Genomic DNA, 19134 nt, shown 5'->3' on the forward strand with positions numbered 1-19134 from the left:
AAAGGAAAGAAACCTACTCACGGCCTTAAAAGTCAACGGGACCTGGGATTCCCAGCCGGTCACCCATACTGGTACTTGCCAGGCCTCAAGCTGGCTGGCGGCCGCAATCTGACGAGAGCAGGCACATTCAGCTTAGAATGCCCGTTGACAGCTCCTCCTCCTTTCCTATGGGCTTTCTGCAGTGCGAACGCACCTCCGAAAAGGAAAGCAACCTACTCACGGCCTTAAAAGTCAACGGGACCTGGGATTCCCAGCCGGTCACCCATACTGGTACTTGCCAGGCCTCAAGCTGGCTGGCGGCCGCGATCTGACGAGAGCAGGCACATTCAGCTTAGAATGCCCGTTGACAGCTCCTCCTCCTCCTTTCCTATGGGCTTTCTGCAGTGCGAACGCACCTCCGAAAAGGAAAGAAACCTACTCACGGCCTTAAAAGTCAACGGGACCTGGGATTCCCAGCCGGTCACCCATACTGGTACTTGCCAGGCCTCAAGCTGGCTGGCGGCCGCGATCTGACGAGAGCAGGCACATTCAGCTTAGAATTCCCGTTGACAGCTCCTCCTCCTTTCCTATGGGCTTTCTGCAGTGCGAACGCACCTCCGAAAAGGAAAGAAACCTACTCACGGCCTTAAAAGTCAACGGGACCTGGGATTCCCAGCCGGTCACCCATACTGGTACTTGCCAGGCCTCAAGCTGGCTGGCGGCCGCGATCTGACGAGAGCAGGCACATTCAGCTTAGAATGCCCGTTGACAGCTCCTCCTCCTTTCCTATGGGCTTTCTGCAGTGCGAACGCACCTCCGAAAAGGAAAGAAACCTACTCACGGCCTTAAAAGTCAACGGGACCTGGGATTCCCAGCCGGTCACCCATACTGGTACTTGCCAGGCCTCAAGCTGGCTGGCGGCCGCGATCTGACGAGAGCAGGCACATTCAGCTTAGAATGCCCGTTGACAGCTCCTCCTCCTTTCCTATGGGCTTTCTGCAGTGCGAACGCACCTCCGAAAAGGAAAGCAACCTACTCACGGCCTTAAAAGTCAACGGGACCTGGGATTCCCAGCCGTTCACCCATACTGGTACTTGCCAGGCCTCAAGCTGGCTGGCGGCCGCGATCTGACGAGAGCAGGCACATTCAGCTTAGAATGCCCGTTGACAGCTCCTCCTCCTTTCCTATGGGCTTTCTGCAGTGCGAACGCACCTCCGAAAAGGAAAGAAACCTACTCACGGCCTTAAAAGTCAACGGGACCTGGGATTCCCAGCCGGTCACCCATACTGGTACTTGCCAGGCCTCAAGCTGGCTGGCGGCCGCGATCTGACGAGAGCAGGCACATTCAGCTTAGAATGCCCGTTGACAGCTCCGCCTCCTTTCCTATGGGCTTTCTGCAGTGCGAACGCACCTCCGAAAAGGAAAGGAACCTACTCACGGCCTTAAAAGTCAACGGGACCTGGGATTCCCAGCCGGTCACCCATACTGGTACTTGCCAGGCCTCAAGCTGGCTGGCGGCCGCAATCTGACGAGAGCAGGCACATTCAGCTTAGAATGCCCGTTGACAGCTCCTCCTCCTTTCCTATGGGCTTTCTGCAGTGCGAACGCACCTCCGAAAAGGAAAGAAACCTACTCACGGCCTTAAAAGTCAACGGGACCTGGGATTCCCAGCCGGTCACCCATACTGGTACTTGCCAGGCCTCAAGCTGGCTGGCGGCTGCGATCTGACGAGAGCAGGCACATTCAGCTTAGAATGCCCGTTGACAGCTCCTCCTCCTTTCCTATGGGCTTTCTGCAGTGCGAACGCACCTCCGAAAAGGAAAGCAACCTACTCACGGCCTTAAAAGTCAACGGGACCTGGGATTCCCAGCCGGTCACCCATACTGGTACTTGCCAGGCCTCAAGCTGGCTGGCGGCCGCGATCTGACGAGAGCAGGCACATTCAGCTTAGAATGCCCGTTGACAGCTCCTCCTCCTTTCCTATGGGCTTTCTGCAGTGCGAACGCACCTCCGAAAAGGAAAGCAACCTACTCACGGCCTTAAAAGTCAACGGGACCTGGGATTCCCAGCCGGTCACCCATACTGGTACTTGCCAGGCCTCAAGCTGGCTGGCGGCCGCGATCTGACGAGAGCAGGCACATTCAGCTTAGAATGCCCGTTGACAGCTCCTCCTCCTCCTTTCCTATGGGCTTTCTGCAGTGCGAACGCACCTCCGAAAAGGAAAGAAACCTACTCACGGCCTTAAAAGTCAACGGGACCTGGGATTCCCAGCCGGTCACCCATACTGGTACTTGCCAGGCCTCAAGCTGGCTGGCGGCCGCGATCTGACGAGAGCAGGCACATTCAGCTTAGAATTCCCGTTGACAGCTCCTCCTCCTTTCCTATGGGCTTTCTGCAGTGCGAACGCACCTCCGAAAAGGAAAGAAACCTACTCACGGCCTTAAAAGTCAACGGGACCTGGGATTCCCAGCCGGTCACCCATACTGGTACTTGCCAGGCCTCAAGCTGGCTGGCGGCCGCGATCTGACGAGAGCAGGCACATTCAGCTTAGAATGCCCGTTGACAGCTCCTCCTCCTTTCCTATGGGCTTTCTGCAGTGCGAACGCACCTCCGAAAAGGAAAGAAACCTACTCACGGCCTTAAAAGTCAACGGGACCTGGGATTCCCAGCCGGTCACCCATACTGGTACTTGCCAGGCCTCAAGCTGGCTGGCGGCCGCGATCTGACGAGAGCAGGCACATTCAGCTTAGAATGCCCGTTGACAGCTCCTCCTCCTTTCCTATGGGCTTTCTGCAGTGCGAACGCACCTCCGAAAAGGAAAGCAACCTACTCACGGCCTTAAAAGTCAACGGGACCTGGGATTCCCAGCCGTTCACCCATACTGGTACTTGCCAGGCCTCAAGCTGGCTGGCGGCCGCGATCTGACGAGAGCAGGCACATTCAGCTTAGAATGCCCGTTGACAGCTCCTCCTCCTTTCCTATGGGCTTTCTGCAGTGCGAACGCACCTCCGAAAAGGAAAGAAACCTACTCACGGCCTTAAAAGTCAACGGGACCTGGGATTCCCAGCCGGTCACCCATACTGGTACTTGCCAGGCCTCAAGCTGGCTGGCGGCCGCGATCTGACAAGAGCAGGCACATTCAGCTTAGAATGCCTGTTGACAGCTCCTCCTCCTTTCCTATGGGCTTTCTGCAGTGCGAACGCACCTCCGAAAAGGAAAGCAACCTACTCACGGCCTTAAAAGTCAACGGGACCTGGGATTCCCAGCCGGTCACCCATACTGGTACTTGCCAGGCCTCAAGCTGGCTGGCGGCCGCGATCTGACGAGAGCAGGCACATTCAGCTTAGAATGCCCGTTGACAGCTCCTCCTCCTTTCCTATGGGCTTTCTGCAGTGCGAACGCACCTCCGAAACGGAAAGAAACCTACTCACGGCCTTAAAAGTCAACGGGACCTGGGATTCCCAGCCGGTCACCCATACTGGTACTTGCCAGGCCTCAAGCTGGCTGGCGGCCGCGATCTGACGAGAGCAGGCACATTCAGCTTAGAATGCCCGTTGACAGCTCCTCCTCCTTTCCTATGGGCTTTCTGCAGTGCGAACGCACCTCCGAAAAGGAAAGCAACCTACTCACGGCCTTAAAAGTCAACGGGACCTGGGATTCCCAGCCGGTCACCCATACTGGTACTTGCCAGGCCTCAAGCTGGCTGACGGCCGCGATCTGACGAGAGCAGGCACATTCAGCTTAGAATGCCCGTTGACAGCTCCTCCTCCTTTCCTATGGGCTTTCTGCAGTGCGAACGCACCTCCGAAAAGGAAAGAAACCTACTCACGGCCTTAAAAGTCAACGGGACCTGGGATTCCCAGCCGGTCACCCATACTGGTACTTGCCAGGCCTCAAGCTGGCTGACGGCCGCGATCTGACGAGAGCAGGCACATTCAGCTTAGAATTCCCGTTGACAGCTCCTCCTCCTTTCCTATGGGCTTTCTGCAGTGCGAACGCACCTCCGAAAAGGAAAGAAACCTACTCAAGGCCTTAAAAGTCAACGGGACCTGGGATTCCCAGCCGGTCACCCATACTGGTACTTGCCAGGCCTCAAGCTGGCTGGCGGCCGCGATCTGACGAGAGCAGGCACATTCAGCTTAGAATGCCCGTTGACAGCTCCTCCTCCTTTCCTATGGGCTTTCTGCAGTGCGAACGCACCTCCGAAAAGGAAAGAAACCTACTCACGGCCTTAAAAGTCAACGGGACCTGGGATTCCCAGCCGGTCACCCATACTGGTACTTGCCAGGCCTCAAGCTGGCTGGCGGCCGCAATCTGACGAGAGCAGGCACATTCAGCTTAGAATGCCCGTTGACAGCTCCTCCTCCTTTCCTATGGGCTTTCTGCAGTGCGAACGCACCTCCGAAAAGGAAAGAAACCTACTCACGGCCTTAAAAGTCAACGGGACCTGGGATTCCCAGCCGGTCACCCATACTGGTACTTGCCAGGCCTCAAGCTGGCTGGCGGCCGCGATCTGACGAGAGCAGGCACATTCAGCTTAGAATGCCCGTTGACAGCTCCTCCTCCTTTCCTATGGGCTTTCTGCAGTGCGAACGCACCTCCGAAAAGGAAAGCAACCTACTCACGGCCTTAAAAGTCAACGGGACCTGGGATTCCCAGCCGGTCACCCATACTGGTACTTGCCAGGCCTCAAGCTGGCTGGCGGCCGCGATCTGACGAGAGCAGGCACATTCAGCTTAGAATGCCCGTTGACAGCTCCTCCTCCTTTCCTATGGGCTTTCTGCAGTGCGAACGCACCTCCGAAAAGGAAAGCAACCTACTCACGGCCTTAAAAGTCAACGGGACCTGGGATTCCCAGCCGGTCACCCATACTGGTACTTGCCAGGCCTCAAGCTGGCTGGCGGCCGCGATCTGACGAGAGCAGGCACATTCAGCTTAGAATGCCCGTTGACAGCTCCTCCTCCTTTCCTATGGGCTTTCTGCAGTGCGAACGCACCTCCGAAAAGGAAAGAAACCTACTCACGGCCTTAAAAGTCAACGGGACCTGGGATTCCCAGCCGGTCACCCATACTGGTACTTGCCAGGCCTCAAGCTGGCTGGCGGCCGCGATCTGACGAGAGCAGGCACATTCAGCTTAGAATTCCCGTTGACAGCTCCTCCTCCTTTCCTATGGGCTTTCTGCAGTGCGAACGCACCTCCGAAAAGGAAAGAAACCTACTCACGGCCTTAAAAGTCAACGGGACCTGGGATTCCCAGCCGGTCACCCATACTGGTACTTGCCAGGCCTCAAGCTGGCTGACGGCCGCGATCTGACGAGAGCAGGCACATTCAGCTTAGAATTCCCGTTGACAGCTCCTCCTCCTTTCCTATGGGCTTTCTGCAGTGCGAACGCACCTCCGAAAAGGAAAGAAACCTACTCAAGGCCTTAAAAGTCAACGGGACCTGGGATTCCCAGCCGGTCACCCATACTGGTACTTGCCAGGCCTCAAGCTGGCTGGCGGCCGCGATCTGACGAGAGCAGGCACATTCAGCTTAGAATGCCCGTTGACAGCTCCTCCTCCTTTCCTATGGGCTTTCTGCAGTGCGAACGCACCTCCGAAAAGGAAAGCAACCTACTCACGGCCTTAAAAGTCAACGGGACCTGGGATTCCCAGCCGGTCACCCATACTGGTACTTGCCAGGCCTCAAGCTGGCTGGCGGCCGCGATCTGACGAGAGCAGGCACATTCAGCTTAGAATGCCCGTTGACAGCTCCTCCTCCTTTCCTATGGGCTTTCTGCAGTGCGAACGCACCTCCGAAAAGGAAAGAAACCTACTCACGGCCTTAAAAGTCAACGGGACCTGGGATTCCCAGCCGGTCACCCATACTGGTACTTGCCAGGCCTCAAGCTGGCTGGCGGCCGCGATCTGACGAGAGCAGGCACATTCAGCTTAGAATGCCCGTTGACAGCTCCTCCTCCTTTCCTATGGGCTTTCTGCAGTGCGAACGCACCTCCGAAAAGGAAAGCAACCTACTCACGGCCTTAAAAGTCAACGGGACCTGGGATTCCCAGCCGGTCACCCATACTGGTACTTGCCAGGCCTCAAGCTGGCTGGCGGCCGCGATCTGACGAGAGCAGGCACATTCAGCTTAGAATGCCCGTTGACAGCTCCTCCTCCTTTCCTATGGGCTTTCTGCAGTGCGAACGCACCTCCGAAAAGGAAAGCAACCTACTCACGGCCTTAAAAGTCAACGGGACCTGGGATTCCCAGCCGGTCACCCATACTGGTACTTGCCAGGCCTCAAGCTGGCTGGCGGCCGCGATCTGACGAGAGCAGGCACATTCAGCTTAGAATGCCCGTTGACAGCTCCTCCTCCTTTCCTATGGGCTTTCTGCAGTGCGAACGCACCTCCGAAAAGGAAAGAAACCTACTCACGGCCTTAAAAGTCAACGGGACCTGGGATTCCCAGCCGGTCACCCATACTGGTACTTGCCAGGCCTCAAGCTGGCTGGCGGCCGCGATCTGACGAGAGCAGGCACATTCAGCTTAGAATTCCCGTTGACAGCTCCTCCTCCTTTCCTATGGGCTTTCTGCAGTGCGAACGCACCTCCGAAAAGGAAAGAAACCTACTCACGGCCTTAAAAGTCAACGGGACCTGGGATTCCCAGCCGGTCACCCATACTGGTACTTGCCAGGCCTCAAGCTGGCTGGCGGCCGCGATCTGACGAGAGCAGGCACATTCAGCTTAGAATGCCCGTTGACAGCTCCTCCTCCTTTCCTATGGGCTTTCTGCAGTGCGAACGCACCTCCGAAAAGGAAAGAAACCTACTCACGGCCTTAAAAGTCAACGGGACCTGGGATTCCCAGCCGGTCACCCATACTGGTACTTGCCAGGCCTCAAGCTGGCTGGCGGCCGCAATCTGACGAGAGCAGGCACATTCAGCTTAGAATGCCCGTTGACAGCTCCTCCTCCTTTCCTATGGGCTTTCTGCAGTGCGAACGCACCTCCGAAAAGGAAAGCAACCTACTCACGGCCTTAAAAGTCAACGGGACCTGGGATTCCCAGCCGGTCACCCATACTGGTACTTGCCAGGCCTCAAGCTGGCTGGCGGCCGCGATCTGACGAGAGCAGGCACATTCAGCTTAGAATGCCCGTTGACAGCTCCTCCTCCTTTCCTATGGGCTTTCTGCAGTGCGAACGCACCTCCGAAAAGGAAAGAAACCTACTCACGGCCTTAAAAGTCAACGGGACCTGGGATTCCCAGCCGGTCACCCATACTGGTACTTGCCAGGCCTCAAGCTGGCTGGCGGCCGCGATCTGACGAGAGCAGGCACATTCAGCTTAGAATTCCCGTTGACAGCTCCTCCTCCTTTCCTATGGGCTTTCTGCAGTGCGAACGCACCTCCGAAAAGGAAAGAAACCTACTCACGGCCTTAAAAGTCAACGGGACCTGGGATTCCCAGCCGGTCACCCATACTGGTACTTGCCAGGCCTCAAGCTGGCTGGCGGCCGCGATCTGACGAGAGCAGGCACATTCAGCTTAGAATGCCCGTTGACAGCTCCTCCTCCTTTCCTATGGGCTTTCTGCAGTGCGAACGCACCTCCGAAAAGGAAAGAAACCTACTCACGGCCTTAAAAGTCAACGGGACCTGGGATTCCCAGCCGGTCACCCATACTGGTACTTGCCAGGCCTCAAGCTGGCTGGCGGCCGCGATCTGACGAGAGCAGGCACATTCAGCTTAGAATGCCCGTTGACAGCTCCTCCTCCTTTCCTATGGGCTTTCTGCAGTGCGAACGCACCTCCGAAAAGGAAAGCAACCTACTCACGGCCTTAAAAGTCAACGGGACCTGGGATTCCCAGCCGTTCACCCATACTGGTACTTGCCAGGCCTCAAGCTGGCTGGCGGCCGCGATCTGACGAGAGCAGGCACATTCAGCTTAGAATGCCCGTTGACAGCTCCTCCTCCTTTCCTATGGGCTTTCTGCAGTGCGAACGCACCTCCGAAAAGGAAAGAAACCTACTCACGGCCTTAAAAGTCAACGGGACCTGGGATTCCCAGCCGGTCACCCATACTGGTACTTGCCAGGCCTCAAGCTGGCTGGCGGCCGCGATCTGACGAGAGCAGGCACATTCAGCTTAGAATGCCCGTTGACAGCTCCGCCTCCTTTCCTATGGGCTTTCTGCAGTGCGAACGCACCTCCGAAAAGGAAAGGAACCTACTCACGGCCTTAAAAGTCAACGGGACCTGGGATTCCCAGCCGGTCACCCATACTGGTACTTGCCAGGCCTCAAGCTGGCTGGCGGCCGCGATCTGACGAGAGCAGGCACATTCAGCTTAGAATGCCCGTTGACAGCTCCTCCTCCTTTCCTATGGGCTTTCTGCAGTGCGAACGCTCCTCCGAAAAGGAAAGAAACCTACTCACGGCCTTAAAAGTCAACGGGACCTGGGATTCCCAGCCGGTCACCCATACTGGTACTTGCCAGGCCTCAAGCTGGCTGGCGGACGCGATCTGACGAGAGCAGGCACATTCAGCTTAGAATGCCCGTTGACAGCTCCTCCTCCTTTCCTATGGGCTTTCTGCAGTGCGAACGCACCTCCGAAACGGAAAGAAACCTACTCACGGCCTTAAAAGTCAACGGGACCTGGGATTCCCAGCCGGTCACCCATACTGGTACTTGCCAGGCCTCAAGCTGGCTGGCGGCCGCGATCTGACGAGAGCAGGCACATTCAGCTTAGAATGCCTGTTGACAGCTCCTCCTCCTTTCCTATGGGCTTTCTGCAGTGCGAACGCACCTCCGAAAAGGAAAGCAACCTACTCACGGCCTTAAAAGTCAACGGGACCTGGGATTCCCAGCCGGTCACCCATACTGGTACTTGCCAGGCCTCAAGCTGGCTGACGGCCGCGATCTGACGAGAGCAGGCACATTCAGCTTAGAATTCCCGTTGACAGCTCCTCCTCCTTTCCTATGGGCTTTCTGCAGTGCGAACGCACCTCCGAAAAGGAAAGAAACCTACTCACGGCCTTAAAAGTCAACGGGACCTGGGATTCCCAGCCGGTCACCCATACTGGTACTTGCCAGGCCTCAAGCTGGCTGGCGGCCGCGATCTGACGAGAGCAGGCACATTCAGCTTAGAATGCCCGTTGACAGCTCCTCCTCCTTTCCTATGGGCTTTCTGCAGTGCGAACGCACCTCCGAAAAGGAAAGAAACCTACTCACGGCCTTAAAAGTCAACGGGACCTGGGATTCCCAGCCGGTCACCCATACTGGTACTTGCCAGGCCTCAAGCTGGCTGGCGGCCGCAATCTGACGAGAGCAGGCACATTCAGCTTAGAATGCCCGTTGACAGCTCCTCCTCCTTTCCTATGGGCTTTCTGCAGTGCGAACGCACCTCCGAAAAGGAAAGAAACCTACTCACGGCCTTAAAAGTCAACGGGACCTGGGATTCCCAGCCGGTCACCCATACTGGTACTTGCCAGGCCTCAAGCTGGCTGGCGGCCGCGATCTGACGAGAGCAGGCACATTCAGCTTAGAATGCCCGTTGACAGCTCCTCCTCCTTTCCTATGGGCTTTCTGCAGTGCGAACGCACCTCCGAAAAGGAAAGCAACCTACTCACGGCCTTAAAAGTCAACGGGACCTGGGATTCCCAGCCGGTCACCCATACTGGTACTTGCCAGGCCTCAAGCTGGCTGGCGGCCGCGATCTGACGAGAGCAGGCACATTCAGCTTAGAATGCCCGTTGACAGCTCCTCCTCCTTTCCTATGGGCTTTCTGCAGTGCGAACGCACCTCCGAAAAGGAAAGCAACCTACTCACGGCCTTAAAACTCAACGGGACCTGGGATTCCCAGCCGGTCACCCATACTGGTACTTGCCAGGCCTCAAGCTGGCTGGCGGCCGCGATCTGACGAGAGCAGGCACATTCAGCTTAGAATTCCCGTTGACAGCTCCTCCTCCTTTCCTATGGGCTTTCTGCAGTGCGAACGCACCTCCGAAAAGGAAAGAAACCTACTCACGGCCTTAAAAGTCAACGGGACCTGGGATTCCCAGCCGGTCACCCATACTGGTACTTGCCAGGCCTCAAGCTGGCTGGCGGCCGCGATCTGACGAGAGCAGGCACATTCAGCTTAGAATGCCCGTTGACAGCTCCTCCTCCTTTCCTATGGGCTTTCTGCAGTGCGAACGCACCTCCGAAAAGGAAAGCAACCTACTCACGGCCTTAAAAGTCAACGGGACCTGGGATTCCCAGCCGGTCACCCATACTGGTACTTGCCAGGCCTCAAGCTGGCTGGCGGCCGCGATCTGACGAGAGCAGGCACATTCAGCTTAGAATGCCCGTTGACAGCTCCTCCTCCTTTCCTATGGGCTTTCTGCAGTGCGAACGCACCTCCGAAAAGGAAAGCAACCTACTCACGGCCTTAAAAGTCAACGGGACCTGGGATTCCCAGCCGTTCACCCATACTGGTACTTGCCAGGCCTCAAGCTGGCTGGCAGCCGCGATCTGACGAGAGCAGGCACATTCAGCTTAGAATGCCCGTTGACAGCTCCTCCTCCTTTCCTATGGGCTTTCTGCAGTGCGAACGCACCTCCGAAAAGGAAAGAAACCTACTCACGGCCTTAAAAGTCAACGGGACCTGGGATTCCCAGCCGGTCACCCATACTGGTACTTGCCAGGCCTCAAGCTGGCTGGCGGCCGCGATCTGACAAGAGCAGGCACATTCAGCTTAGAATGCCTGTTGACAGCTCCTCCTCCTTTCCTATGGGCTTTCTGCAGTGCGAACGCACCTCCGAAAAGGAAAGCAACCTACTCACGGCCTTAAAAGTCAACGGGACCTGGGATTCCCAGCCGGTCACCCATACTGGTACTTGCCAGGCCTCAAGCTGGCTGGCGGCCGCGATCTGACGAGAGCAGGCACATTCAGCTTAGAATGCCCGTTGACAGCTCCTCCTCCTTTCCTATGGGCTTTCTGCAGTGCGAACGCACCTCCGAAACGGAAAGAAACCTACTCACGGCCTTAAAAGTCAACGGGACCTGGGATTCCCAGCCGGTCACCCATACTGGTACTTGCCAGGCCTCAAGCTGGCTGGCGGCCGCGATCTGACGAGAGCAGGCACATTCAGCTTAGAATGCCCGTTGACAGCTCCTCCTCCTTTCCTATGGGCTTTCTGCAGTGCGAACGCACCTCCGAAAAGGAAAGCAACCTACTCACGGCCTTAAAAGTCAACGGGACCTGGGATTCCCAGCCGGTCACCCATACTGGTACTTGCCAGGCCTCAAGCTGGCTGACGGCCGCGATCTGACGAGAGCAGGCACATTCAGCTTAGAATGCCCGTTGACAGCTCCTCCTCCTTTCCTATGGGCTTTCTGCAGTGCAATCGCACCTCCGAAAAGGAAAGAAACCTACTCACGGCCTTAAAAGTCAACGGGACCTGGGATTCCCAGCCGGTCACCCATACTGGTACTTGCCAGGCCTCAAGCTGGCTGACGGCCGCGATCTGACGAGAGCAGGCACATTCAGCTTAGAATTCCCGTTGACAGCTCCTCCTCCTTTCCTATGGGCTTTCTGCAGTGCGAACGCACCTCCGAAAAGGAAAGAAACCTACTCACGGCCTTAAAAGTCAACGGGACCTGGGATTCCCAGCCGGTCACCCATACTGGTACTTGCCAGGCCTCAAGCTGGCTGGCGGCCGCGATCTGACGAGAGCAGGCACATTCAGCTTAGAATGCCCGTTGACAGCTCCTCCTCCTTTCCTATGGGCTTTCTGCAGTGCGAACGCACCTCCGAAAAGGAAAGAAACCTACTCACGGCCTTAAAAGTCAACGGGACCTGGGATTCCCAGCCGGGTCACCCATACTGGTACTTGCCAGGCCTCAAGCTGGCTGGCGGCCGCGATCTGACGAGAGCAGGCACATTCAGCTTAGAATGCCCGTTGACAGCTCCTCCTCCTTTCCTATGGGCTTTCTGCAGTGCGAACGCACCTCCGAAAAGGAAAGCAACCTACTCACGGCCTTAAAAGTCAACGGGACCTGGGATTCCCAGCCGGTCACCCATACTGGTACTTGCCAGGCCTCAAGCTGGCTGGCGGCCGCGATCTGACGAGAGCAGGCACATTCAGCTTAGAATGCCCGTTGACAGCTCCTCCTCCTTTCCTATGGGCTTTCTGCAGTGCGAACGCACCTCCGAAAAGGAAAGCAACCTACTCACGGCCTTAAAAGTCAACGGGACCTGGGATTCCCAGCCGGTCACCCATACTGGTACTTGCCAGGCCTCAAGCTGGCTGGCGGCCGCGATCTGACGAGAGCAGGCACATTCAGCTTAGAATGCCCGTTGACAGCTCCTCCTCCTTTCCTATGGGCTTTCTGCAGTGCGAACGCACCTCCGAAAAGGAAAGAAACCTACTCACGGCCTTAAAAGTCAACGGGACCTGGGATTCCCAGCCGGTCACCCATACTGGTACTTGCCAGGCCTCAAGCTGGCTGGCGGCCGCAATCTGACGAGAGCAGGCACATTCAGCTTAGAATGCCCGTTGACAGCTCCTCCTCCTTTCCTATGGGCTTTCTGCAGTGCGAACGCACCTCCGAAAAGGAAAGAAACCTACTCACGGCCTTAAAAGTCAACGGGACCTGGGATTCCCAGCCGGTCACTCATACTGGTACTTGCCAGGCCTCAAGCTGGCTGGCGGCCGCGATCTGACGAGAGCAGGCACATTCAGCTTAGAATGCCCGTTGACAGCTCCTCCTCCTTTCCTATGGGCTTTCTGCAGTGCGAACGCACCTCCGAAAAGGAAAGCAACCTACTCACGGCCTTAAAAGTCAACGGGACCTGGATTCCCAGCCGGTCACCCATACTGGTACTTGCCAGGCCTCAAGCTGGCTGGCGGCCGCGATCTGACGAGAGCAGGCACATTCAGCTTAGAATGCCCGTTGACAGCTCCTCCTCCTTTCCTATGGGCTTTCTGCAGTTGCGAACGCACCTCCGAAAAGGAAAGCAACCTACTCACGGCCTTAAAAGTCAACGGGACCTGGGATTCCCAGCCGGTCACCCATACTGGTACTTGCCAGGCCTCAAGCTGGCTGGCGGCCGCGATCTGACGAGAGCAGGCACATTCAGCTTAGAATGCCCGTTGACAGCTCCTCCTCCTCCTTTCCTATGGGCTTTCTGCAGTGCGAACGCACCTCCGAAAAGGAAAGCAACCTACTCACGGCCTTAAAAGTCAACGGGACCTGGGATTCCCAGCCGGTCACCCATACTGGTACTTGCCAGGCCTCAAGCTGGCTGGCGGCCGCGATCTGACGAGAGCAGGCACATTCAGCTTAGAATTCCCGTTGACAGCTCCTCCTCCTTTCCTATGGGCTTTCTGCAGTGCGAACGCACCTCCGAAAAGGAAAGAAACCTTCTCACGGCCTTAAAAGTCAACGGGACCTGGGATTCCCAGCCGGTCACCCATACTGGTACTTGCCAGGCCTCAAGCTGGCTGGCGGCCGCGATCTGACGAGAGCAGGCACATTCAGCTTAGAATGCCCGTTGACAGCTCCTCCTCCTTTCCTATGGGCTTTCTGCAGTGCGAACGCACCTCCGAAAAGGAAAGCAACCTACTCACGGCCTTAAAAGTCAACGGGACCTGGGATTCCCAGCCGGTCACCCATACTGGTACTTGCCAGGCCTCAAGCTGGCTGGCGGCCGCGATCTGACGAGAGCAGGCACATTCAGCTTAGAATGCCCGTTGACAGCTCCTCCTCCTTTCCTATGGGCTTTCTGCAGTGCGAACGCACCTCCGAAAAGGAAAGCAACCTACTCACGGCCTTAAAAGTCAACGGGACCTGGGATTCCCAGCCGTTCACCCATACTGGTACTTGCCAGGCCTCAAGCTGGCTGGCGGCCGCGATCTGACAAGAGCAGGCACATTCAGCTTAGAATGCCCGTTGACAGCTCCTCCTCCTTTCCTATGGGCTTTCTGCAGTGCGAACGCACCTCCGAAAAGGAAAGAAACCTACTCACGGCCTTAAAAGTCAACGGGACCTGGGATTCCCAGCCGGTCACCCATACTGGTACTTGCCAGGCCTCAAGCTGGCTGGCGGCCGCGATCTGACAAGAGCAGGCACATTCAGCTTAGAATGCCTGTTGACAGCTCCTCCTCCTTTCCTATGGGCTTTCTGCAGTGCGAACGCACCTCCGAAAAGGAAAGCAACCTACTCACGGCCTTAAAAGTCAACGGGACCTGGGATTCCCAGCCGGTCACCCATACTGGTACTTGCCAGGCCTCAAGCTGGCTGGCGGCCGCGATCTGACGAGAGCAGGCACATTCAGCTTAGAATGCCCGTTGACAGCTCCTCCTCCTTTCCTATGGGCTTTCTGCAGTGCGAACGCACCTCCGAAACTCAAAGAAACCTACTCACGGCCTTAAAAGTCAACGGGACCTGGGATTCCCAGCCGGTCACCCATACTGGTACTTGCCAGGCCTCAAGCTGGCTGGCGGCCGCGATCTGACGAGAGCAGGCACATTCAGCTTAGAATGCCCGTTGACAGCTCCTCCTCCTTTCCTATGGGCTTTCTGCAGTGCGAACGCACCTCCGAAACGGAAAGAAACCTACTCACGGCCTTAAAAGTCAACGGGACCTGGGATTCCCAGCCGGTCACCCATACTGGTACTTGCCAGGCCTCAAGCTGGCTGGCGGCCGCGATCTGACGAGAGCAGGCACATTCAGCTTAGAATGCCTGTTGACAGCTCCTCCTCCTTTCCTATGGGCTTTCTGCAGTGCGAACGCACCTCCGAAAAGGAAAGAAACCTACTCACGGCCTTAAAAGTCAACGGGACCTGGGATTCCCAGCCGGTCACCCATACTGGTACTTGCCAGGCCTCAAGCTGGCTGGCGGCCGCGATCTGACGAGAGCAGGCACATTCAGCTTAGAATGCCCGTTGACAGCTCCTCCTCCTTTCCTATGGGCTTTCTGCAGTGCGAACGCACCTCCGAAAAGGAAAGCAACCTACTCACGGCCTTAAAAGTCAACGGGACCTGGGATTCCCAGCCGGTCACCCATACTGGTACTTGCCAGGCCTCAAGCTGGCTGGCAGCCGCGATCTGACGAGAGCAGGCACATTCAGCTTAGAATGCCCGTTGACAGCTACTCCTCCTTTCCTATGGGCTTTCTGCAGTGCGAACGCACCTCCGAAAAGGAAAGAAACCTACTCACGGCCTTAAAAGTCAACGGGACCTGGGATTCCCAGCCGGTCACCCATACTGGTACTTGCCAGGCCTCAAGCTGGCTGGCGGCCGCGATCTGACGAGAGCAGGCACATTCAGCTTAGAATGCCCGTTGACAGCTCCTCCTCCTTTCCTATGGGCTTTCTGCAGTGCGAACGCACTTCCGAAAAGGAAAGAAACCTACTCACGGCCTTAAAAGTCAACGGGACCTGGGATTCCCAGCCGGTCACCCATACTGGTACTTGCCAGGCCTCAAGCTGGCTGGCGGCCGCGATCTGACGAGAGCAGGCACATTCAGCTTAGAATGCCCGTTGACAGCTCCGCCTCCTTTCCTATGGGCTTTCTGCAGTGCGAACGCACCTCCGAAAAGGAAAGAAACCTACTCACGGCCTTAAAAGTCAACGGGACCTGGGATTCCCAGCCGGTCACCCATACTGGTACTTGCCAGGCCTCAAGCTGGCTGGCGGCCGCAATCTGACGAGAGCAGGCACATTCAGCTTAGAATGCCCGTTGACAGCTCCTCCTCCTTTCCTATGGGCTTTCTGCAGTGCGAACGTACCTCCGAAAAGAAAAGAAACCTACTCACGGCCTTAAAAGTCAACGGGACCCGGGATTCGCAGCCGGTCACCCATACTGGTACTTGCCAGGCCTCAAGCTGGCTGGCGGCCGCGATCTGACGAGAGCAGGCACATTCAGCTTAGAATGCCCGTTGACAGCTCCTCCTCCTTTCCTATGGGCTTTCTGCAGTGCGAACGCACCTCCGAAAAGGAAAGCAACCTACTCACGGCCTTAAAAGTCAACGGGACCTGGGATTCCCAGCCGGTCACCCATACTGGTACTTGCCAGGCCTCAAGCTGGCTGGCGGCCGCGATCTGACGAGAGCAGGCACATTCAGCTTAGAAAGCCCGTTGACAGCTCCTCCTCCTCCTTTCCTATGGGCTTTCTGCAGTGCGAACGCACCTCCGAAAAGGAAAGAAACCTACTCACGGCCTTAAAAGTCAACAGGACCTGGGATTCCCAGCCGGTCACCCATACTGGTACTTGCCAGGCCTCAAGCTGGCTGGCGGCCGCGATCTGACGAGAGCAGGCACATTCAGCTTAGAATTCCCGTTGACAGCTCCTCCTCCTTTCCTATGGGCTTTCTGCAGTGCGAACGCACCTCCGAAAAGGAAAGAAACCTACTCACGGCCTTAAAAGTCAACGGGACCTGGGATTCCCAGCCGGTCACCCATACTGGTACTTGCCAGGCCTCAAGCTGGCTGGCGGCCGCGATCTGACGAGAGCAGGCACATTCAGCTTAGAATGCCCATTGACAGCTCCTCCTCCTTTCCTATGGGCTTTCTGCAGTGCGAACGCACCTCCAAAAAGGAAAGAAACCTACTCACGGCCTTAAAAGTCAACGGGACCTGGGATTCCCAGCCGGTCACCCATACTGGTACTTGCCAGGCCTCAAGCTGGCTGGCGGCCGCGATCTGACGAGAGCAGGCACATTCAGCTTAGAATGCCCGTTGACAGCTCCTCCTCCTTTCCTATGGGCTTTCTGCAGTGCGAACGCACCTCCGAAACGGAAAGAAACCTACTCACGGCCTTAAAAGTCAACGGGACCTGGGATTCCCAGCCGGTCACCCATACTGGTACTTGCCAGGCCTCAAGCTGGCTGGCGGCCGCGATCTGACGAGAGCAGGCACATTCAGCTTAGAATGCCCGTTGACAGCTCCTACTCCTTTCCTATGGGCTTTCTGCAGTGCGAACGCACCTCCGAAAAGGAAAGCAACCTACTCACGGCCTTAAAAGTCAACGGGACCTGGGATTCCCAGCCGGTCACCCATACTGGTACTTGCCAGGCCTCAAGCTGGCTGGCGGCCGCGATCTGACGAGAGCAGGCACATTCAGCTTAGAATGCCCGTTGACAGCTCCTCCTCCTTTCCTATGGGCTTTCTGCAGTGCGAACGCACCTCCGAAAAGGAAAGCAACCTACTCACGGCCTTAAAAGTCAACGGGACCTGGGATTCCCAGCCGGTCACCCATACTGGTACTTGCCAGGCCTCAAGCTGGCTGGCGGCCGCGATCTGACGAGAGCAGGCACATTCAGCTTAGAATTCCCGTTGACAGCTCCTCCTCCTTTCCTATGGGCTTTCTGCAGTGCGAACGCACCTCCGAAAAGGAAAGAAACCTACTCACGGCCTTAAAAGTCAACGGGACCTGGGATTCCCAGCCGGTCACCCATACTGGTACTTGCCAGGCCTCAAGCTGGCTGGCGGCCGCGATCTGACGAGAGCAGGCACATTCAGCTTAGAATGCCCGTTGACAGCTCCTCCTCCTTTCCTATGGGCTTTCTGCAGTGCGAACGCACCTCCGAAAAGGAAAGAAACCTACTCACGGCCTTAAAAGTCAACGGGACCTGGGATTCCCAGCCGGTCACCCATACTGGTACTTGCCAGGCCTCAAGCTGGCTGGCGGCCGCGATCTGACGAGAGCAGGCACATTCAGCTTAGAATGCCCGTTGACAGCTCCTCCTCCTTTCCTATGGGCTTTCTGCAGTGCGAACGCACCTCCGAAAAGGAAAGCAACCTACTCACGGCCTTAAAAGTCAACGGGACCTGGGATTCCCAGCCGTTCACCCATACTGGTACTTGCCAGGCCTCAAGCTGGCTGGCAGCCGCGATCTGACGAGAGCAGGCACATTCAGCTTAGAATGCCCGTTGACAGCTCCTCCTCCTTTCCTATGGGCTTTCTGCAGTGCGAACGCACCTCCGAAAAGGAAAGAAACCTACTCACGGCCTTAAAAGTCAACGGGACCTGGGATTCCCAGCCGGTCACCCATACTGGTACTTGCCAGGCCTCAAGCTGGCTGGCGGCCGCGATCTGACAAGAGCAGGCACATTCAGCTTAGAATGCCTGTTGACAGCTCCTCCTCCTTTCCTATGGGCTTTCTGCAGTGCGAACGCACCTCCGAAAAGGAAAGCAACCTACTCACGGCCTTAAAAGTCAACGGGACCTGGGATTCCCAGCCGGTCACCCATACTGGTACTTGCCAGGCCTCAAGCTGGCTGGCGGCCGCGATCTGACGAGAGCAGGCACATTCAGCTTAGAATGCCCGTTGACAGCTCCTCCTCCTTTCCTATGGGCTTTCTGCAGTGCGAACGCACCTCCGAAACGGAAAGAAACCTACTCACGGCCTTAAAAGTCAACGGGACCTGGGATTCCCAGCCGGTCACCCATACTGGTACTTGCCAGGCCTCAAGCTGGCTGGCGGCCGCGATCTGACGAGAGCAGGCACATTCAGCTTAGAATGCCCGTTGACAGCTCCTCCTCCTTTCCTATGGGCTTTCTGCAGTGCGAACGCACCTCCGAAAAGGAAAGCAACCTACTCACGGCCTTAAAAGTCAACGGGATCTGGGATTCCCAGCCGGTCACCCATACTGGTACTTGCCAGGCCTCAAGCTGGCTGACGGCCGCGATCTGACGAGAGCAGGCACATTCAGCTTAGAATGCCCGTTGACAGCTCCTCCTCCTTTCCTATGGGCTTTCTGCAGTGCAATCGCACCTCCGAAAAGGAAAGAAACCTACTCACGGCCTTAAAAGTCAACGGGACCTGGGATTCCCAGCCGGTCACCCATACTGGTACTTGCCAGGCCTCAAGCTGGCTGACGGCCGCGATCTGACGAGAGCAGGCACATTCAGCTTAGAATGCCCGTTGACAGCTCCTCCTCCTTTCCTATGGGCTTTCTGCAGTGCGAACGCACCTCCGAAAAGGAAAGAAACCTACTCACGGCCTTAAAAGTCAACGGGACCTGGGATTCCCAGCCGGTCACCCATACTGGTACTTGCCAGGCCTCAAGCTGGCTGGCGGCCGCGATCTGACGAGAGCAGGCACATTCAGCTTAGAATGCCCGTTGACAGCTCCTCCTCCTTTCCTATGGGCTTTCTGCAGTGCGAACGCACCTCCGAAAAGGAAAGAAACCTAC

At 56.7% G+C, this 19134-nt stretch overlaps 91 pseudogenes; all 91 read right to left on the bottom strand.

Moving 5' to 3' along the window:
* Positions 1–30: 30 nt before the first annotated feature.
* Positions 31–149, bottom strand: LOC136597016 (5S ribosomal RNA; annotated as a pseudogene).
* An 80-nt stretch (positions 150–229) lies between these two features.
* LOC136597630 (5S ribosomal RNA) lies at positions 230–348 on the bottom strand (annotated as a pseudogene).
* An 83-nt stretch (positions 349–431) lies between these two features.
* Positions 432–550, bottom strand: LOC136596762 (5S ribosomal RNA; annotated as a pseudogene).
* An 80-nt stretch (positions 551–630) lies between these two features.
* Positions 631–749, bottom strand: LOC136597631 (5S ribosomal RNA; annotated as a pseudogene).
* An 80-nt stretch (positions 750–829) lies between these two features.
* On the bottom strand, positions 830–948 carry LOC136597632 (5S ribosomal RNA; annotated as a pseudogene).
* Positions 949–1028: 80 nt separating this feature from the next.
* LOC136597443 (5S ribosomal RNA) lies at positions 1029–1147 on the bottom strand (annotated as a pseudogene).
* Positions 1148–1227: 80 nt separating this feature from the next.
* LOC136597633 (5S ribosomal RNA) lies at positions 1228–1346 on the bottom strand (annotated as a pseudogene).
* An 80-nt stretch (positions 1347–1426) lies between these two features.
* LOC136597017 (5S ribosomal RNA) lies at positions 1427–1545 on the bottom strand (annotated as a pseudogene).
* Positions 1546–1625: 80 nt separating this feature from the next.
* On the bottom strand, positions 1626–1744 carry LOC136597629 (5S ribosomal RNA; annotated as a pseudogene).
* An 80-nt stretch (positions 1745–1824) lies between these two features.
* LOC136597634 (5S ribosomal RNA) lies at positions 1825–1943 on the bottom strand (annotated as a pseudogene).
* An 80-nt stretch (positions 1944–2023) lies between these two features.
* LOC136597635 (5S ribosomal RNA) lies at positions 2024–2142 on the bottom strand (annotated as a pseudogene).
* Positions 2143–2225: 83 nt separating this feature from the next.
* Positions 2226–2344, bottom strand: LOC136596763 (5S ribosomal RNA; annotated as a pseudogene).
* An 80-nt stretch (positions 2345–2424) lies between these two features.
* On the bottom strand, positions 2425–2543 carry LOC136597636 (5S ribosomal RNA; annotated as a pseudogene).
* Positions 2544–2623: 80 nt separating this feature from the next.
* LOC136597638 (5S ribosomal RNA) lies at positions 2624–2742 on the bottom strand (annotated as a pseudogene).
* Positions 2743–2822: 80 nt separating this feature from the next.
* LOC136597444 (5S ribosomal RNA) lies at positions 2823–2941 on the bottom strand (annotated as a pseudogene).
* A 279-nt stretch (positions 2942–3220) lies between these two features.
* LOC136597639 (5S ribosomal RNA) lies at positions 3221–3339 on the bottom strand (annotated as a pseudogene).
* Positions 3340–3419: 80 nt separating this feature from the next.
* Positions 3420–3538, bottom strand: LOC136597640 (5S ribosomal RNA; annotated as a pseudogene).
* An 80-nt stretch (positions 3539–3618) lies between these two features.
* Positions 3619–3737, bottom strand: LOC136596704 (5S ribosomal RNA; annotated as a pseudogene).
* An 80-nt stretch (positions 3738–3817) lies between these two features.
* LOC136596620 (5S ribosomal RNA) lies at positions 3818–3936 on the bottom strand (annotated as a pseudogene).
* Positions 3937–4016: 80 nt separating this feature from the next.
* On the bottom strand, positions 4017–4135 carry LOC136597642 (5S ribosomal RNA; annotated as a pseudogene).
* Positions 4136–4215: 80 nt separating this feature from the next.
* Positions 4216–4334, bottom strand: LOC136597019 (5S ribosomal RNA; annotated as a pseudogene).
* Positions 4335–4414: 80 nt separating this feature from the next.
* LOC136597643 (5S ribosomal RNA) lies at positions 4415–4533 on the bottom strand (annotated as a pseudogene).
* An 80-nt stretch (positions 4534–4613) lies between these two features.
* Positions 4614–4732, bottom strand: LOC136597644 (5S ribosomal RNA; annotated as a pseudogene).
* An 80-nt stretch (positions 4733–4812) lies between these two features.
* LOC136597645 (5S ribosomal RNA) lies at positions 4813–4931 on the bottom strand (annotated as a pseudogene).
* An 80-nt stretch (positions 4932–5011) lies between these two features.
* LOC136596764 (5S ribosomal RNA) lies at positions 5012–5130 on the bottom strand (annotated as a pseudogene).
* Positions 5131–5210: 80 nt separating this feature from the next.
* On the bottom strand, positions 5211–5329 carry LOC136596621 (5S ribosomal RNA; annotated as a pseudogene).
* An 80-nt stretch (positions 5330–5409) lies between these two features.
* On the bottom strand, positions 5410–5528 carry LOC136597646 (5S ribosomal RNA; annotated as a pseudogene).
* An 80-nt stretch (positions 5529–5608) lies between these two features.
* On the bottom strand, positions 5609–5727 carry LOC136597647 (5S ribosomal RNA; annotated as a pseudogene).
* An 80-nt stretch (positions 5728–5807) lies between these two features.
* Positions 5808–5926, bottom strand: LOC136597649 (5S ribosomal RNA; annotated as a pseudogene).
* Positions 5927–6006: 80 nt separating this feature from the next.
* On the bottom strand, positions 6007–6125 carry LOC136597650 (5S ribosomal RNA; annotated as a pseudogene).
* Positions 6126–6205: 80 nt separating this feature from the next.
* Positions 6206–6324, bottom strand: LOC136597651 (5S ribosomal RNA; annotated as a pseudogene).
* Positions 6325–6404: 80 nt separating this feature from the next.
* Positions 6405–6523, bottom strand: LOC136596767 (5S ribosomal RNA; annotated as a pseudogene).
* An 80-nt stretch (positions 6524–6603) lies between these two features.
* Positions 6604–6722, bottom strand: LOC136597652 (5S ribosomal RNA; annotated as a pseudogene).
* An 80-nt stretch (positions 6723–6802) lies between these two features.
* On the bottom strand, positions 6803–6921 carry LOC136597020 (5S ribosomal RNA; annotated as a pseudogene).
* An 80-nt stretch (positions 6922–7001) lies between these two features.
* On the bottom strand, positions 7002–7120 carry LOC136597654 (5S ribosomal RNA; annotated as a pseudogene).
* Positions 7121–7200: 80 nt separating this feature from the next.
* On the bottom strand, positions 7201–7319 carry LOC136596768 (5S ribosomal RNA; annotated as a pseudogene).
* Positions 7320–7399: 80 nt separating this feature from the next.
* LOC136597655 (5S ribosomal RNA) lies at positions 7400–7518 on the bottom strand (annotated as a pseudogene).
* An 80-nt stretch (positions 7519–7598) lies between these two features.
* Positions 7599–7717, bottom strand: LOC136597656 (5S ribosomal RNA; annotated as a pseudogene).
* An 80-nt stretch (positions 7718–7797) lies between these two features.
* On the bottom strand, positions 7798–7916 carry LOC136597445 (5S ribosomal RNA; annotated as a pseudogene).
* Positions 7917–7996: 80 nt separating this feature from the next.
* Positions 7997–8115, bottom strand: LOC136597657 (5S ribosomal RNA; annotated as a pseudogene).
* An 80-nt stretch (positions 8116–8195) lies between these two features.
* Positions 8196–8314, bottom strand: LOC136597658 (5S ribosomal RNA; annotated as a pseudogene).
* Positions 8315–8394: 80 nt separating this feature from the next.
* Positions 8395–8513, bottom strand: LOC136597314 (5S ribosomal RNA; annotated as a pseudogene).
* An 80-nt stretch (positions 8514–8593) lies between these two features.
* On the bottom strand, positions 8594–8712 carry LOC136597216 (5S ribosomal RNA; annotated as a pseudogene).
* Positions 8713–8792: 80 nt separating this feature from the next.
* On the bottom strand, positions 8793–8911 carry LOC136596623 (5S ribosomal RNA; annotated as a pseudogene).
* Positions 8912–8991: 80 nt separating this feature from the next.
* Positions 8992–9110, bottom strand: LOC136597660 (5S ribosomal RNA; annotated as a pseudogene).
* Positions 9111–9190: 80 nt separating this feature from the next.
* Positions 9191–9309, bottom strand: LOC136597021 (5S ribosomal RNA; annotated as a pseudogene).
* Positions 9310–9389: 80 nt separating this feature from the next.
* Positions 9390–9508, bottom strand: LOC136597661 (5S ribosomal RNA; annotated as a pseudogene).
* Positions 9509–9588: 80 nt separating this feature from the next.
* On the bottom strand, positions 9589–9707 carry LOC136597662 (5S ribosomal RNA; annotated as a pseudogene).
* Positions 9708–9787: 80 nt separating this feature from the next.
* Positions 9788–9906, bottom strand: LOC136597454 (5S ribosomal RNA; annotated as a pseudogene).
* Positions 9907–9986: 80 nt separating this feature from the next.
* Positions 9987–10105, bottom strand: LOC136597663 (5S ribosomal RNA; annotated as a pseudogene).
* Positions 10106–10185: 80 nt separating this feature from the next.
* LOC136597664 (5S ribosomal RNA) lies at positions 10186–10304 on the bottom strand (annotated as a pseudogene).
* Positions 10305–10384: 80 nt separating this feature from the next.
* On the bottom strand, positions 10385–10503 carry LOC136597480 (5S ribosomal RNA; annotated as a pseudogene).
* Positions 10504–10782: 279 nt separating this feature from the next.
* Positions 10783–10901, bottom strand: LOC136597666 (5S ribosomal RNA; annotated as a pseudogene).
* Positions 10902–10981: 80 nt separating this feature from the next.
* LOC136597667 (5S ribosomal RNA) lies at positions 10982–11100 on the bottom strand (annotated as a pseudogene).
* An 80-nt stretch (positions 11101–11180) lies between these two features.
* On the bottom strand, positions 11181–11299 carry LOC136596716 (5S ribosomal RNA; annotated as a pseudogene).
* Positions 11300–11379: 80 nt separating this feature from the next.
* LOC136596624 (5S ribosomal RNA) lies at positions 11380–11498 on the bottom strand (annotated as a pseudogene).
* Positions 11499–11578: 80 nt separating this feature from the next.
* LOC136597668 (5S ribosomal RNA) lies at positions 11579–11697 on the bottom strand (annotated as a pseudogene).
* Positions 11698–11777: 80 nt separating this feature from the next.
* On the bottom strand, positions 11778–11897 carry LOC136597412 (5S ribosomal RNA; annotated as a pseudogene).
* Positions 11898–11977: 80 nt separating this feature from the next.
* On the bottom strand, positions 11978–12096 carry LOC136597669 (5S ribosomal RNA; annotated as a pseudogene).
* An 80-nt stretch (positions 12097–12176) lies between these two features.
* On the bottom strand, positions 12177–12295 carry LOC136597671 (5S ribosomal RNA; annotated as a pseudogene).
* An 80-nt stretch (positions 12296–12375) lies between these two features.
* Positions 12376–12494, bottom strand: LOC136597022 (5S ribosomal RNA; annotated as a pseudogene).
* An 80-nt stretch (positions 12495–12574) lies between these two features.
* On the bottom strand, positions 12575–12693 carry LOC136597363 (5S ribosomal RNA; annotated as a pseudogene).
* Positions 12694–12773: 80 nt separating this feature from the next.
* LOC136596524 (5S ribosomal RNA) lies at positions 12774–12891 on the bottom strand (annotated as a pseudogene).
* An 81-nt stretch (positions 12892–12972) lies between these two features.
* LOC136597672 (5S ribosomal RNA) lies at positions 12973–13091 on the bottom strand (annotated as a pseudogene).
* Positions 13092–13174: 83 nt separating this feature from the next.
* Positions 13175–13293, bottom strand: LOC136596769 (5S ribosomal RNA; annotated as a pseudogene).
* Positions 13294–13373: 80 nt separating this feature from the next.
* LOC136597673 (5S ribosomal RNA) lies at positions 13374–13492 on the bottom strand (annotated as a pseudogene).
* An 80-nt stretch (positions 13493–13572) lies between these two features.
* LOC136597674 (5S ribosomal RNA) lies at positions 13573–13691 on the bottom strand (annotated as a pseudogene).
* A 478-nt stretch (positions 13692–14169) lies between these two features.
* LOC136597675 (5S ribosomal RNA) lies at positions 14170–14288 on the bottom strand (annotated as a pseudogene).
* An 80-nt stretch (positions 14289–14368) lies between these two features.
* LOC136597676 (5S ribosomal RNA) lies at positions 14369–14487 on the bottom strand (annotated as a pseudogene).
* An 80-nt stretch (positions 14488–14567) lies between these two features.
* LOC136597218 (5S ribosomal RNA) lies at positions 14568–14686 on the bottom strand (annotated as a pseudogene).
* Positions 14687–14766: 80 nt separating this feature from the next.
* On the bottom strand, positions 14767–14885 carry LOC136597678 (5S ribosomal RNA; annotated as a pseudogene).
* Positions 14886–14965: 80 nt separating this feature from the next.
* LOC136596515 (5S ribosomal RNA) lies at positions 14966–15084 on the bottom strand (annotated as a pseudogene).
* An 80-nt stretch (positions 15085–15164) lies between these two features.
* LOC136597679 (5S ribosomal RNA) lies at positions 15165–15283 on the bottom strand (annotated as a pseudogene).
* Positions 15284–15363: 80 nt separating this feature from the next.
* LOC136597680 (5S ribosomal RNA) lies at positions 15364–15482 on the bottom strand (annotated as a pseudogene).
* Positions 15483–15562: 80 nt separating this feature from the next.
* LOC136597024 (5S ribosomal RNA) lies at positions 15563–15681 on the bottom strand (annotated as a pseudogene).
* Positions 15682–15761: 80 nt separating this feature from the next.
* LOC136597352 (5S ribosomal RNA) lies at positions 15762–15880 on the bottom strand (annotated as a pseudogene).
* An 80-nt stretch (positions 15881–15960) lies between these two features.
* LOC136596844 (5S ribosomal RNA) lies at positions 15961–16079 on the bottom strand (annotated as a pseudogene).
* Positions 16080–16162: 83 nt separating this feature from the next.
* LOC136596879 (5S ribosomal RNA) lies at positions 16163–16281 on the bottom strand (annotated as a pseudogene).
* Positions 16282–16361: 80 nt separating this feature from the next.
* LOC136596646 (5S ribosomal RNA) lies at positions 16362–16480 on the bottom strand (annotated as a pseudogene).
* Positions 16481–16560: 80 nt separating this feature from the next.
* LOC136597682 (5S ribosomal RNA) lies at positions 16561–16679 on the bottom strand (annotated as a pseudogene).
* Positions 16680–16759: 80 nt separating this feature from the next.
* Positions 16760–16878, bottom strand: LOC136597683 (5S ribosomal RNA; annotated as a pseudogene).
* An 80-nt stretch (positions 16879–16958) lies between these two features.
* On the bottom strand, positions 16959–17077 carry LOC136597684 (5S ribosomal RNA; annotated as a pseudogene).
* Positions 17078–17157: 80 nt separating this feature from the next.
* Positions 17158–17276, bottom strand: LOC136596770 (5S ribosomal RNA; annotated as a pseudogene).
* An 80-nt stretch (positions 17277–17356) lies between these two features.
* On the bottom strand, positions 17357–17475 carry LOC136597685 (5S ribosomal RNA; annotated as a pseudogene).
* Positions 17476–17555: 80 nt separating this feature from the next.
* LOC136597686 (5S ribosomal RNA) lies at positions 17556–17674 on the bottom strand (annotated as a pseudogene).
* Positions 17675–17754: 80 nt separating this feature from the next.
* On the bottom strand, positions 17755–17873 carry LOC136597481 (5S ribosomal RNA; annotated as a pseudogene).
* Positions 17874–18152: 279 nt separating this feature from the next.
* Positions 18153–18271, bottom strand: LOC136597687 (5S ribosomal RNA; annotated as a pseudogene).
* Positions 18272–18351: 80 nt separating this feature from the next.
* LOC136597688 (5S ribosomal RNA) lies at positions 18352–18470 on the bottom strand (annotated as a pseudogene).
* Positions 18471–18550: 80 nt separating this feature from the next.
* On the bottom strand, positions 18551–18669 carry LOC136597178 (5S ribosomal RNA; annotated as a pseudogene).
* An 80-nt stretch (positions 18670–18749) lies between these two features.
* LOC136596728 (5S ribosomal RNA) lies at positions 18750–18868 on the bottom strand (annotated as a pseudogene).
* An 80-nt stretch (positions 18869–18948) lies between these two features.
* Positions 18949–19067, bottom strand: LOC136597690 (5S ribosomal RNA; annotated as a pseudogene).
* Positions 19068–19134: the final 67 nt, after the last annotated feature.

The sequence above is a fragment of the Eleutherodactylus coqui genome, unplaced genomic scaffold (assembly GCF_035609145.1).
Source record: "Eleutherodactylus coqui strain aEleCoq1 unplaced genomic scaffold, aEleCoq1.hap1 HAP1_SCAFFOLD_117, whole genome shotgun sequence".
Lineage (NCBI taxonomy): Eukaryota > Metazoa > Chordata > Amphibia > Anura > Eleutherodactylidae > Eleutherodactylus > Eleutherodactylus coqui.